The following is a 14,392-nucleotide window of genomic DNA, read 5'->3' as shown; positions in this document are numbered from 1 at the left end:
TCAGCAATAAAATCCAGGCTGTAGAGAATTAGGTAGTCACTCTCTTTGAATGTGGTATACAGATATGCTGTGATTGTGATGATACAAAGCACATTTTATAATAGTTTTCTCTTTCATATTTTTTTAAAAATTTATTTATTTGTGCATACAAGAACTGCAGTACAGGCAAAAGGTATGGGGGTGGGAGTGACAGGATTAATCAGAGACAGTGGGAACAGAACAGACAGACTGATTGAAATACACTGCTTAGGGGAGCAACAGGTGAGATAGAAGAAGTCTGCTGAGTCATGTGGGTAGCTCCCTGGCTGGGGATCGAACTTGTGCTGCAGAGGCTGTGGGCAGCTTCACAGTGCTGTGTTAAACCCCTTGCACCACCAGAGGACTCTCTCTCACAATTTTATTCCAGGAAATTAAATGCATTGTTGAATATGTACTATATGGCATCTATCTAGAACAGTGCCTGGTATTATACTAAGCACCTAATAAATAGTTGTGAATAAATGAATTAGATAGATAGCCCCAAACTCTATCAAATTATATTTTTAGTAACATGACCCCTAGAATTCCTCAATGTTTCTTTCCTTTTACTCTATATTAATTTGCTGATAATAAAGGTTTTGTTTTTTAACAAATCTTTTTTTTCTACTAGCTCTTGCTCTGCACTTCTAAAGAGACCCTAATATCAGCTAATGATGGTGCCTGAAATATTGGCATAAACCTCGTAAAGGTTGTATGGAGTTCTGCTAATTTTACTTTACTTGATTGGAAGTATGCATTTCTCCATATTTGCTGTTAAACACGGCATAGCTGTAGTTATGTTACCTGAACCAATCCTAAGCAAAATGAGGAGTGGGAGAAGAATTCCTTAGCAGTTGCCCTCCTGGTTCTCCAAGGGACCATGCTTCTCCAAGATGGCCATGTTTCTCCAAGATGGCCAATCTTTTCTCTCGTCAGCCTCCGTCCTTTTAGAAAAGGCTTAATAAATTTTTCTTAGCAATAGTGTTTAGAACACCAGCAAAGCAAGGAAACCACAGAAACTTTTAGAAGATTTAAAAGAAAGATTTCATATTTTAAAAAATTTCAAAGTAGGGACCACTGGAAAAATCAGTATATTGCTGGATTTGCTCATATAAGGTTTAGAACTTTTAATTTCACATGAATAAAACCATTGTCTTTTTCAAAGTTTTCCTGCAAAGATTTAATAATATCTACATATTTTCCATCTCTAAAACAAAAACTTCATACTTTCTCTCTTTTCCAGCCTCCTGTCCTTGCTCCTCTTGCCACATTCTCTATGATAATGTTGGCATGTCATAGGAAACAGGAACAGACAGAAACTCCATTTCCCAGGACTAAAATTACCAAATTCCTTGCATTTGTATTTTAAGTTATCAAATCCCTTGTATTTTGTGAATGAAGTAGGTGTTCTCATGACAGTTTTCCTACAATTAGTCCCCTTTAATGCAACATCAATTCTTGTCTTCCATTGAATCACTTTCTTCAGCATGTAAACATTTCTTTTTTTTTTTAAGATTTATTTATTTATACAAGAACTGGGGTACGGGCCAGAGGCACAGGGTGGGGGGTGGTTTGAGAAAATTCACCAGAGACAGAGTGACTGGGAGCAGAACAGGCAGACGGACCAAAAACACTGCTAGGGGAGCAGCGGACAAGACAGGAGAGGTCTGCCTTGCCATGTGGCTATCTGCCTGACCGGCCAGGAATTGAACCTGTGCTGCAGAAGCTGTGGACAGCTTCACAGCACTGCACTCAACCTGCTGCACCACTGGGGAGGCCCATAAACATTTCTTGATGTTCATTGTGACATGTCTTTGCTTACCTTTACAACACATCTTGAAGTAGTTGTCAATATTTTTTGACTCCATATTCCACACATTCTTTTTTAAAAGCTTTATTTATTTATTTATACAAGCACTGGGTACAGTCAGAAGTGCGGGAGGGTGAGAGAATTCACCAGAGACAGAGCAGGGAACATAACAGGCAGACTGACGAAATACACTGCTGAGGGGAGCAGCGGGCATGGCAGGAGAGGTCTGAGCGCCATGTGGGACCCTCGCCAGCTGCCGGGGATCCGACCAGCGCTGCAGAGGCTGTGGGCAGCTTCATAAACCAGCGCTCAACCGCTGCACCACCGGGGAGGCCGTATTCCACACATTCTTTCCCAAACCCACTATAAGCAGTCTGTTATCATTACCACTCTGCGGAGAACTCTCATATTCCAGTCACCAATAACATTCATATTGCCAAAGTCAACAGTCACTTCTCTGCCCTCATCTTACACATTCAGCAGAATTTGACACAAATGATCACCCCATTCTTTCTCAATCTCTTTCCTCCGTTAGATTCCACAGTGCCACATTCTCCTGTTTCTTGTCTTGCTCTCCTGGCCTTTTTCTTTTAGACAGTATTGCTGGATCTTCCATTATTCTCAAATCTTTGGCATCTCCAGGATTCCTTTAGTTTTTTTCAAGCCTGTTCTAGGGAAATTCAATCATTTCCACGGTTTCCAAATAATTTACACAGGTGTTCCCAAAATTCATTATTCAACTTCTGACTTGCCCCCAGAAACCCAGGCTTAAATAACCAACTGCCAAATAGACATATATAATTGGATATCTAACTAAAATCTCAAACTTATCATGTGCCAGAATGAGTTCTTGACATACTTTGCCTTCCCCAATTCTTTCCAATCTTAGTCTACAGTTTCACCATCCAGTTAGCTCAGATTAAACACCTAGATGTCATTAACTCTTCTGTTTAACGATCATACTCAAATTCATCAACAAATTTTCCCTAATCTATTTCTAAATATCTCATTTTTAATATGTCCATTTATTTTGTTTTTCATTGCTACCACCCAGGTCTAAGTATGTGTTGTTTTAACACTCATGGACCACTAGGATGACTTTGTAACTGCTTTTCTTGCTTCTTGCTTTCTTACTTGTAAATAATCTTGTGATTATTTATGTAACAGCCAGGCTTATTTTTTTAAATGTAAGTTAAAATCATGCATCCTCCTGCTTAAAACTCTAATTTTCACTCAGTGCACTTTGATAAAGTTCTAAACATTTTATCTTTTTTTACACATATGTAAAAATATAATTTTATCCACAAGTAAAATATATCACCACCAGACCTTTGGATATATATTAAGGAACCCATTTTACTATGGATTTCCTGGATTTATGTCTTTCATAAATGTTTAGTTGTTCTGTGCAAAATTGGCAATAAAACTCAGGAAATTTTCCATGATTGCTGTTATATATCAGTTGAATCCTATCACATTTGATACCTTTATATTCAGTTTTATTGATTTTTTTTCTTACTGGGCTTTGACTTATTACTATAATTCACAGAAGTATGAGGGAAAATGTAACAGGAAACATAACAGTATCTTTCTCCTGCAGTACCACACAGTGACACCATTATTCTGAGAAAACTGCTGGATAATAAAGACTTTTTAAAAGGTATTGTTAGAAAATTTTACTTGTGCCACTTTTTTTTTGACAAATTACTTAAAAACTCTCTATCATATTATTAAACTGAAACATTTTCTTTGGAATACTCAGAGGAAAGTTCTATTACCAAATAAGAAGAAAAAGATTCATAAAAGGGTAGATAATGATTGCTAGTAAAATTCTAAAAGAAAACTAAACATGAAATAAAAGGTTAAATTCTTCACTTCCAGCATAGCAAGCCGTGGAGGACTCGTTGTAATGCCCATATTCTGTAGAACATGAAACAAATCATAAGGTATTTCTTATGAATTTATTTGTTTGATTTCAACAGAAAGGATATATTCTCTACACTCTAAATGTTTAAAGGAAATTTACACATATGAAATAAATTATGAGAAAAACTAAAAATAAAATATGTGGAATTACAAAAATTACCTTTGCAAGCATGTTTAAAGTATAAACTTGTCTTCTGTCATTCTTGATTTTGATTAGTGTGAAATTTAAGCTATATTCTTTTTTGTCCTTAGAATGGAAAATAGCCATCTTAATAATGCTTGCATATCATTTCAGACTTGCATTCAATTTCTGTGGGGCTACAGAAATGAAATTTTATAATCTTAGGCATCAGGTAGTAGCCTTTAATAGTAGTTTGCTAGTGTCTTGAAACTAAGTAGCTTTAGTTAAGATCATTTAAGGGTGTCTCAGAGATGTAAGTTGTTTCCCACACCTATACTTCATTTCCACTTTTGAAAACACTGAAGAGTAAATTTATTTCTATCTCATTAGGTTAAATTTAAAAAATAGAAATATCTATATCACATATCCAATTAAACTAACTTTTTAATTCCCCAAGTTCACAGTGGACAATATATGGAGATGTCCATCTGCAAAAAAGACTCTTGATGACCACTGGAACATAAATATATTAATTTCTTAAGAAGAAATATGTAAAAGATGAATATATGTAAAAGAATTTCAGTATTTAAGTAATTTTCTAAGCTTCTCATAAGCTATTTTTGTAATGCCATAACCATATTAGACCCATCATGATCAGGATTTAATGGATGAGGATAATCCTTGGAAAGATAAAAAACCCACCCTATACAAGTCAAATCAAAATTTTTAGCAAATAAAAGGCAGATAGAAAATAACACTGCACACCATGGAATTTATTATTGTTTACAGTATAATTTCTATTAGTGCTTAAAAATTTGGGTGATGTCAAAATTATACTGGAAAAACAGAAGAAAATTTAACTCAGTATTTTATAGGTTTTGATGTGTTGAGTAATATCAATACAAGAAGGAAATGATGGACTAACAATGAAAATCTCTTGCAGCTCCAAAGTGTCTATTCTTCGGATAAAGATAGATAGGTGTGAAATCATCTACCCAATTCTTATCAGAGGAAATTGAGATAAATGCAGTGAATTGCCCACAAAAATGCAGTGCTTCATAGCTTTCCAACCATGGCAAGATTTGGAAAGTGAGTACTTATTTAAAATTTTTTGAAATACTTTTATTGCTTACTGTATTAAAATGTAGAGACTCTTCCTGACATGTTTCAGAAAATTTCTTTCCTTTTCTCACTTTCTTAGAGAATGATTCAGGTGAAGGGAGTCAAATTATAACTGGGAAAATCAGTGTACTTATCACAGTGTAAATTTCATAGGATGATAGAATTTGGTGCTCTATTATCCTAATGAATGGAAGAAGATATTTGCAAATTATACATTTAACAAAGGGTTTATCCAAAATATATAAATAACCATAAAACTCAACAACCAAAAAACAAGCCAGCTAAAAAATGGGCAGAGGATCTAAATAGAGGGTTCCCAAAGAACACATACATATTTTCAACAAGTATATCATCTCTTATTATTACGGAAAATACAAATCAAAACAACAGGAAATACTAGGAACAATAATACCAAATACCTCTAGGAACAATAATCCAAAGATAAGAAACAAATGTTAAGAGCACATGGAGAGAAACATACCCTTGCATATTGTCGAAGGGAATAAGAATTAGTACAATCATATGGAAAAGAATTTGGAGATTTCTTAAAAAAATAAAATTATCACCCACATATCCTTATCACCCACATATCCCACTTTTAAGTATTTGTCCAAAGAATATGAAAACACAAATTCAAAGAGATATATGAATCCCATGTTCATTGCAGTATTATTTACAATAACCAAGATGGGCATCTAAGTGCACATTGACAGATGATTAGCCAAGAAAGATGTGCCATTTATACACAGTGGAATAATACTCAGCTATAAAAAGTTACAATTCGGCCATGTCCTACACAATGAATGGAACTGCAGGATAATATGCTTAGTGAAATAAGTCAGATTGAGAAAGACAAGTGCATTTTTGTGGTACATAAAGAACTAAAACAACCTAGTACTAAATAAAATAAAAATAAACTTTTAGAGTCTAAGTCCAAATTAGAGGTGATCAGAAGGGAATGAAAAAGGCAGCCTCAATATATTGGGTGAGGGCCTGCCCAGTGGCACAGTGGTTGAGCGCTGAGTTGCGAAGCTGCCCACAGCCTCTGCAGCGCTGGTTCGATCCCCACCGCTGGGCGAGGGTCCCACATGGCATGGTGTGCAGACCTTTCCTGCCTCCCACTGCTCCTCTCAGCAGTACTTCATCAGTCTGCTTGTTCTGCTCTCCGCTCTGGCTCTGGTGAATTCTCTCACCCTCCCACGCTTCTGACTGTACCCAGTGCTTGTATAAATAAATAAGCAAATAAATAAATAAATAAATAAATAAATCTTTTTTAAAAAATACATTGGGTAAAAGAAGTTAATTACATATTGAAAGATACACTTAAGGTTTTAGTAGTGAATGTTATAGATGCTGCTATACAATGATGTACACCTGAAACCTACATATTATAAATGTTATTTCAATAAAAAATTAAAAGAAACAAGAGGGACAATCATAGATATTTTCAACAAATTGAAAATATGGCACTCTGAGCTGTAGGCTCAAGATTCTGAGCTAGGCTTATGGTAAAATATAAATACAATGTAAGTGTCAAGGAGTTTACAAGTTAACACAGGATTCTTTTTTTTTTTTTTTTTTGTTTATACAAGCACTGGGTACAGTCAGAAGCACGGGAGGGTGAGAGAATTCACCAGAGCCAGAGCGGGGAGCAGAGCAGGCAGAAGGACCGAAGTACACTGCTGAGGGGAGCAGCGGGCGGCAGGAGAGGTCTGCGCGCCATGTGGGACCCTCCTCGGGTGGCCGGGGAGCAGCCAGGAATCGAACCAGCGCCGCAGAGGCCGCGGTCAACTTCCCAACCCAGCGCTCAACCGCTGCGCCACAGGGGAGGCCCAACACAGGATTCTTAAATTTGAGTGTGCTGAATAATCACTGAGAAACTTAATAAAAATGTAGATTTGGGGCCTTACCTTAGAGATTTGGATTTAGAGGTGGGACTGAAAATATAGCTTTCACGTAAGCAACCACCTTCTGTACCATCACCCCCTTATACAAACACTAAGTGATTCTAATTCAGAACTCTTGTTGGATTAATTAAATCAGCTATATAGAATGGAATCTTATTCAGAAAAATTTTAAAACTTCGATTTTAGGTTAAGGCAACCTGAGGAAACTTGCTATGAGTTTCACTTCATTTCCTTCCTTCCCAATTGGTGCACATAAATCTTCAGTTTTTATTTCACTGTTTTAAGAAGAGAGTCTCTTTCTCTATCAGCAAATTTCTAGAAAGAAAACTTGAGAAATTGCTTTTGATTTTTTTCTCAGCCCAGTGTAAAAGATCTACCCAAGTTGTGTGCTAAATCAAACTTAGGTGTTAACTCCTCAATATCCTTCTTTCGCCTTGTGCTCTGATTTTTTATTAAATTTCTGGCAGGTCAGATCCGCAGCCACATTTGGTTTCCAAGAGCCAAGGGTTCCTGTATTTTGGGTGTGATTTTCCCTGTAGAAGCTTCATCTGTAGGCACACATGGAGGGATTACAGTGTAGTGGAAGTGTTCAAAAAGAGGGTGCTTGGTAGGTTGAAGGAGTTACCTAGACTTTGATCTTATTTAGGATGGTATATCCATTAGCTCATCTCCTTAGACCACCTAAATTTATAGGATATGGTCTTTTATGAAGTGTCTCTATTGAAACTCTCTTCCTGGGATTGAACCAGCTGTCTGGATGCTCCATTCTTCACCGCCAACTGAGCTTTAGAGGAAATTTACTTTTGGGTCCAGAAAGGGTAGATAAAAACACCCCAGTGTACACAGCAATAGATTATTATCTCAGTCTTCTGAGGCATCATTACAAAAGTGAGTCAAAAGTAGAAGGCACAACAAAGATGAAGATCTTGCCTGTCATGTATTTTGGTGTGTTTTTATTCCATATGTATAGAAGAATACAGTAGTTAATACACATGTATTGGTTGGATGAATACATACAGCTTATAATATTGTTTTCCAATTCAGTCATTTGTGTATTATCTTCATGATTTTTACTATGACCAGGAAGTATCTGTGGTGTTACTTAATAGTTTTTGATTCATTAGAGTTTTGACTTTAGTTTCCTTTTCATATTAGACAATAATATATGTGAAATCTTGGGTTTCAAACAACAAATGAAATAAAAATATCTTCATCTTGCCCCACCCAATACCATTTTTCACACCAGCAGTGGTGTCTCTGTCTTAGAAAGACCATTCATACTTCATGTATTGTCATGACATTATCAGACTCATAATCCCTGAAGTATATTTTGCTTTGCTTCACTTCTTTTGGTTTTAGACTGACTATCAGAGTGTGAATTTAGCTAATCCCATGTGCAAAATGATGCATGAATTATATATCACTCTATGAAGAGGAATTGCCCTATTCAACTACAATTAGAACCCTAGCTGTTCTAATTTTTTTCTAATTATTGGGCCTGAGAAATCGGTAATTACAGTTTTCCCTTACTCTGACCTTGACCACCACTGAGGCTTTCAGGACCTGTCTTGAGAGAGCATTTCCATTCTCTCAGTGCCATGTGAAACTTCACATTACCCCTCTTTGGCTAATTATGTAGGCAACAAGACAAGAGGTGAAGAATTCATTTCAACAAGTATATTTCACATAATAAAAAGTTTATAAAAAGGTATATTTCATTAAGATGAAGAAATGAATAATAAAGGACATATATGCACTTAAATATGTCATTAGATACTTTTTAAAAGGTAGCAAAAGAATAGGTACAAATAGCTAATTGAATGGAACTCAGGGACTGCATTTTTTTTTTTCTGTTCAAGGTTTTTTTCCTATTAATTAGATGAAGAATGCCTTTAAGTTTTCTAAAGGAGAATACCCCCTTTTTTCACTTATTGAAGTGGACCGATACTACTTCAATAACTATGTCACAGAAGAGCTGTTTCTCTGAAGAATTAATTGCTGAATTACCCACTCTTGTTGGGTCTAAAAGACATCCTCTTAATTTTGAAACATTAAACCTTAAATCTCAGTTTGAAATTGTATTTGAATATACTGTGTCTCCGTCTTCATATAGAAACCTCTGTGTCTAATTTTCCCCAAACATGAAATCCTTGTGATTCTTCCTTAAGGTTGCGTCTTTTTCTCCAAGGGCAGATTTCAATTCAACTGGTACAATACCAGAGACTTTTTGAGTGCTTAAAGAAGAATCTGTGGAATATCTTCATTCCTATTGGTGAGAACAAGGAAAACTAATATATTACTACAATGTCCATTTCGAAAGAATGAGAAAATTCTCAAGTAAATGTTTAAAATAAATTCTCAAGTAGGGCCTCCCCGTGGCACACTGGTTGAGCGCTGGGCTGCAAAGCTACCCGCAGCCTCTGCAGCGCCAGTTCAACCCCCGGCGAGGGTCCCACATGGCCCGCAGACCTCTACTGCTGCGCCCGCTGCTCCCCTCAGCAGTGTGTTTCGTCAGTCTGTCTGTTCTGTTCCCTGATCTGGCTCTGGTGAATTCTCTCACCCTCCCGCGCTTATGACTGTACCCAGTGCTTGTATAAATAAAATAAATAAATCCTAAAAAAATAAATAAATTCTCAAGTAAATATTTCAAATAAAATAAAATATTGGGCCTCCCTGGTGGCACAGCAGTTGAGCGCTGGGTTGTGAAGCTGCCCGCAGCCTCTACAGCGGCGGTTCGATTCCCGGCCGCCAGGTGCGCAGACCTCTCCTGCCGCCCGCTGCTCCCCTTAGCAGTGTACTTCGTCACTCTGCCTGTTCTACTCTCCGCTCTGGCTCTGGTGAATTCTCTCACCCTCCCACACCTCTGACTGTACCCAGTGCTTGTCTAAATAAATAAATAAATAAATATCTTTAAAAAAAGGAAAAAAATAAAATATTTCTTCTTATGCTGTAAGTAAAGCTGTGCTTTGCTCACGGTAGCCTAAAAAATGACTGTAGGTCCATTCTACGTTTTTAGGTCATTCAGAAGAAAGTAATAAACATGTTCCTCCAACTGTTTTGATGGAAATGCTATTATTAGTTGTTTACTTAGGGCCGATTTTTTTATTTTTCACAATATTTAAAGTACTCTGGGGAACGTTAAATTTCATGACTTGCTTAGAAATCATAATTCAAGGTAACTTGAATTACTTTGAAATTACTTGTGTTACCTCCGAAAAAGTTGCCTTCCATCAGAGATTTAGAGGGGAAACACAATAATTTTAGAATTACCACTTAAAACATTTTCTATGCTCTCTTTATTTACTAAAATAAATTTCTGTAGTTTAATCCAAACTAATGCATATTTTTGAAAGCAACAGACATTTATTGTAAAATGTTCTGTGCTTGTTATTTCTGCTGACATTCCTTTTACATTATTTAAGCTGCTGACTGTGCTGTATTTCTGCCCACTCTCATAAAAGTGTGTAAATTGCAGTCTGACCAAAAATGAGGAAATGAGAAATTATGCTTAGAATTCATCCACCAGGTTAATTTAATCACTTGTGATTGGGTTTATATTGGGCAGATAATCAACACTAACATTCCATCCCATCTCTCAAATTTACTGAGGTCTTGGCAGTCTCATGAGATAAGATTAGCGTATCAGTGGATTTTGTGTCATGGGTGTATATATTCACAAGTGAAATCATATTCAGAAGTTTTATTCTGTTTTTTTGTAAAAACAATCGGGAATCAACCTAGGAAAGTGGCATCACAGCTGATGAATTTGATCACAGTTAAATCTCTGGTGTATCATTTTAAAGAATTGTTTGAAAATTTTCTAATGTATGATTTTCCCTTTGAAGGGAAGATACTGAAACTATTCTAATTGTAATTTCATCACATGGTTAGCACAGATTTCATTGAGAAGTTAAATGATTTAATGTAATTTTTTAAAAGTGAATTGCAAGTAACTGAGGGAATATTTAAAAAGACAAAAGAAGATTATTTTTTCAGTTTACTTTCTGGATACAGGATTTTAGGATACTTATTCAACATTATGGTAATCTGACACCAGAATAAAATAACTAATATTTAAATTTGGAGAGAAGAAAAGGAGATTTAGAAAAACCCTCTATTACTTAAATTCTTAGTAAGAATAAAGAAGGTAAGAAGGAGTGACTAAATTCTTAATGCTAGAAGAATTTTTGATTGTAAATTTCTATAGCAATCAACATTTTGAAATTTATGGTTTAAAGATCAACTGACAGTGAGATTACAAATACATGACCTTGCAAAGTAGGATGTGGGATTATTTAAGTAAATTATATTTCTCAGAATATTTTGCCAATGACATTGGTCTAAATTTCAGATTAATTGCAATAGTTGTTACAGAAAAAAAATTTAATCTTTAATGTCCTTTTTCTTGAGATCAGACCCCAATGTTTTCTTTAACATATATATATAAAAATTAAATATAAGCAATTATAAAAATAAAAGTAAAGATAAAGTTAATAAAGAAAATTTTATTAACTATACCAGATGAGAAAATCATTTTGGTGATGAGTATATTTAATATTGTAATGAAAACAGAGCAGAATGTAGGAATTCAAAACAAGTACTACAGCTTTGAAATGAAACTGACCTTCCTTGAATTCATAATGAATTTCAATTATGCTCAGAAGCTTAGCTTGTCAATTGCATTTTCCTTGCTTTCCAAATGCACAATTTATTTCAAATAACCAAATTAGGATATGGATGGTAGCCATTCAAACGTGCACATGATGTCTTTCTTAGCATAAATAAAAGAGGTCTAAACACACTGATTATTTAGAATTATTTTTGGATGTATCCATCCTTTCTATTTGGTAACAGAGCAAGTTACAAACAGCTGTTGGATTTTTTGTAACTGGAACGAAATATGCTGTTAAATTGTCTTCATATAGAACATTCAAATAATTTTCCCTTTGCTATTATCTTTTGTCAAGCAACTAAATTAGGACAGCAAGGATTAAAATAGAGAATACGTCATTCAAAATGGCAAAAGGAAAAGAAAAAAGAACATATAATCAGCTCACCTGGGTAAAGTCTTCATAAATTTCTCAGCACTGAAGGAGACATGGGTAAAATACAAATATGTATTTTCAAAGGCAAGAAAATGAAGTAAAGATTTGAGTACCTCAATCTAGTTCTTCTTGGGATTTATCTGGGCTGTCTAAATCCAAAATCCGATTAGCATATTTAATCTTATGCAGTGTCAGCAATGATCTACCATCCTTTAATCAGTCTATATCTTTACCATTCCTAACCGCCTATTTATTTTCAAATATACTTTTAGTGAACAATGATAAACTATCATTGCTACCTGTGCTACCATTAGATACACTGCTGCTCCAGTACTTTTGTGGCTTAGGTGCTTGAGTGGGGCACAAATGAAACTCAGCTGTGATGTTCATGTGCAGAGGGAGAGGAAGAAACTCAAACAAAAAAGGAAACAAATGTTTAGTTTGGCTTATTACATAGGGGAGGTTCATTATCAGGTAAATCATTTATCTTTGTGTGGCAGACACAGGAGTTTCAGAATCAGTCTGGTGTGTGTAGTATGGTGGAGGCTACAGACTTTGATTAAAAAGATTTAAATTTCTGCCCTATTTCCTCACCCTATGTTGACCTTGGTAACACTAGTGACATAATATAGACCCTGGTAGAGAATTTTTGACATGCTACGAATATTTCAATGAAAACATAGTTTAAAAGTATCAAAACAAGGGGGAGGGTGAGAATTGTATGGGGACTATAACCAAGATGAAAATGTACACATTGTGCAAACATGAAAAATGATGTAAAAAATATACACAGTTAAAAAAATAAATAAAAGATATTTCTATTTAAACTGTTAGTATATAATATTGGTCACAATTATTCAGGTGATCCTTAATGAATGTTATTGAAATAAATAAAAGTTTAAGTCTATGACTTTTTGTAAGACTATAAATGCTTTTTATGTTCTTTTAAAAAGAGCATAAATAAATGTCAGCTTTATTTAAATATGGTTTCTAAAGTTATTGGAAGAAAGGGAAGTGATGAGAATTGAATCTGAAGAAGCAAATTGCTATGCTAAGGAAATTGGGGAGTCTTTTTGAAGGACTTTAAGAAAAGATTAGATACACTGCTGCTCCTGAAAAAAAAAAAAATCCCCTTGACTACGTATGAAGAATGGATTGGGAGTAAAACTAGAAGTAGGGAGAGTGATCTAGGAAGCTGATGTAGAAACCAGGGGAGTAGCATGAAGCATGATGGTGGTGTTTTAACAGTATGGTAGCCATAGAAAGGGAGGTTTCAGGTTCCCTACCCTAACCAAGTGAAGATGGAGCAGAGCAGGGAGAAACTAGTAGACAGGGAAGGCTAAAAGAAGACATGGAGGAGGTAAGTGGAGCAGAGACATGTGAAGAAGCTGTGCTTGCTTCAAGGCCTTGTACTATTACCAAGGAGATAGGGGAAAGAGACCCTTGAAAGAGACAGACATGTCAGTGAGAGACCTGAGGGGAGGCTGACAATGGCCACTTTTAACTTGATTTTGCTCTTTTCCTTCTAGACTTGGCTGGCCTCTTCTGCCCTTTTTGTATGGGTCCCCACCAGAAGATGCCTTAGACTTAGATTTGCAGCAAGTTTTTGGGCCTAAACAATCCTTGTTTGGGCCAACCCTGTTAGGCTGGGCATTTACCCATGAGGGGATGGGTAACTTTGGGTGTTTAATTGGAAAGTATTTTAACTGTTCTTTTTCTCCTTTCCCCTTTTCCCCTACCTCTCTCCTCCCCTTATGTCCCCTCCTTTCCCCTCCTCTCCTCTCTTCTATATTGCACACTAATTGTATTAAAGTTCTTTTGTTGAAAGCCTTATGCACTATAGTGTGTTTTGTCTGTATGCAGTGAATGGCAGAAGCCATTTTGAGCCGCAGGTTTGGGGATCCTGGGGTGCCCCTCACCCTGCCTGCTAACAGTATTGGAGATAGAGAGATAGTGATAAACTGAAATTCAAGAAGTATTAACATATTAATAAATAAAGAAGTAAAAGGTATAGGATTTAAAGACTGACTCTGGCAAGGAATAAAGCTGATGGAGATAACCATAGTCATAGTTTGATGTTGGGCAATTATAAGCTAATTGAAATAGGGATATACAGTCAGGAACTTGTTTGGGGGAAAGCAACTTTACACATGTAGGTTTGTGAAGCTTGGAGAGTCCAAGTGGGTGCATCTAATAAATCAAAATTTAAGCAGTGAGGATCTGCAGAAATATATAGAGTAACAAGAGTAGAAGACCCAATCTGAAAAATGACCTAAATGTAAGGAATTAAAAGAAAAAATTGAGACTGGAAGTACTTTTGCCAACACAGCATTATTAAGAAACTTTTAGAGCTAGTTCTGGAAATGGAAAAATGAAAGGATTTGGAGAATATTTGGGTTTAAGCGTTGGCCCTCCTGTTTATTAACAATGTAATTTTGAGAAA

This window comes from Talpa occidentalis, unplaced genomic scaffold (genome assembly GCF_014898055.3).
Source record: "Talpa occidentalis isolate TD23 unplaced genomic scaffold, MPIMG_talOcc4v2.1 talOcc4.6, whole genome shotgun sequence".
NCBI lineage: Eukaryota > Metazoa > Chordata > Mammalia > Eulipotyphla > Talpidae > Talpa > Talpa occidentalis.
Note: the sequence above shows the minus strand (reverse complement) of the source record.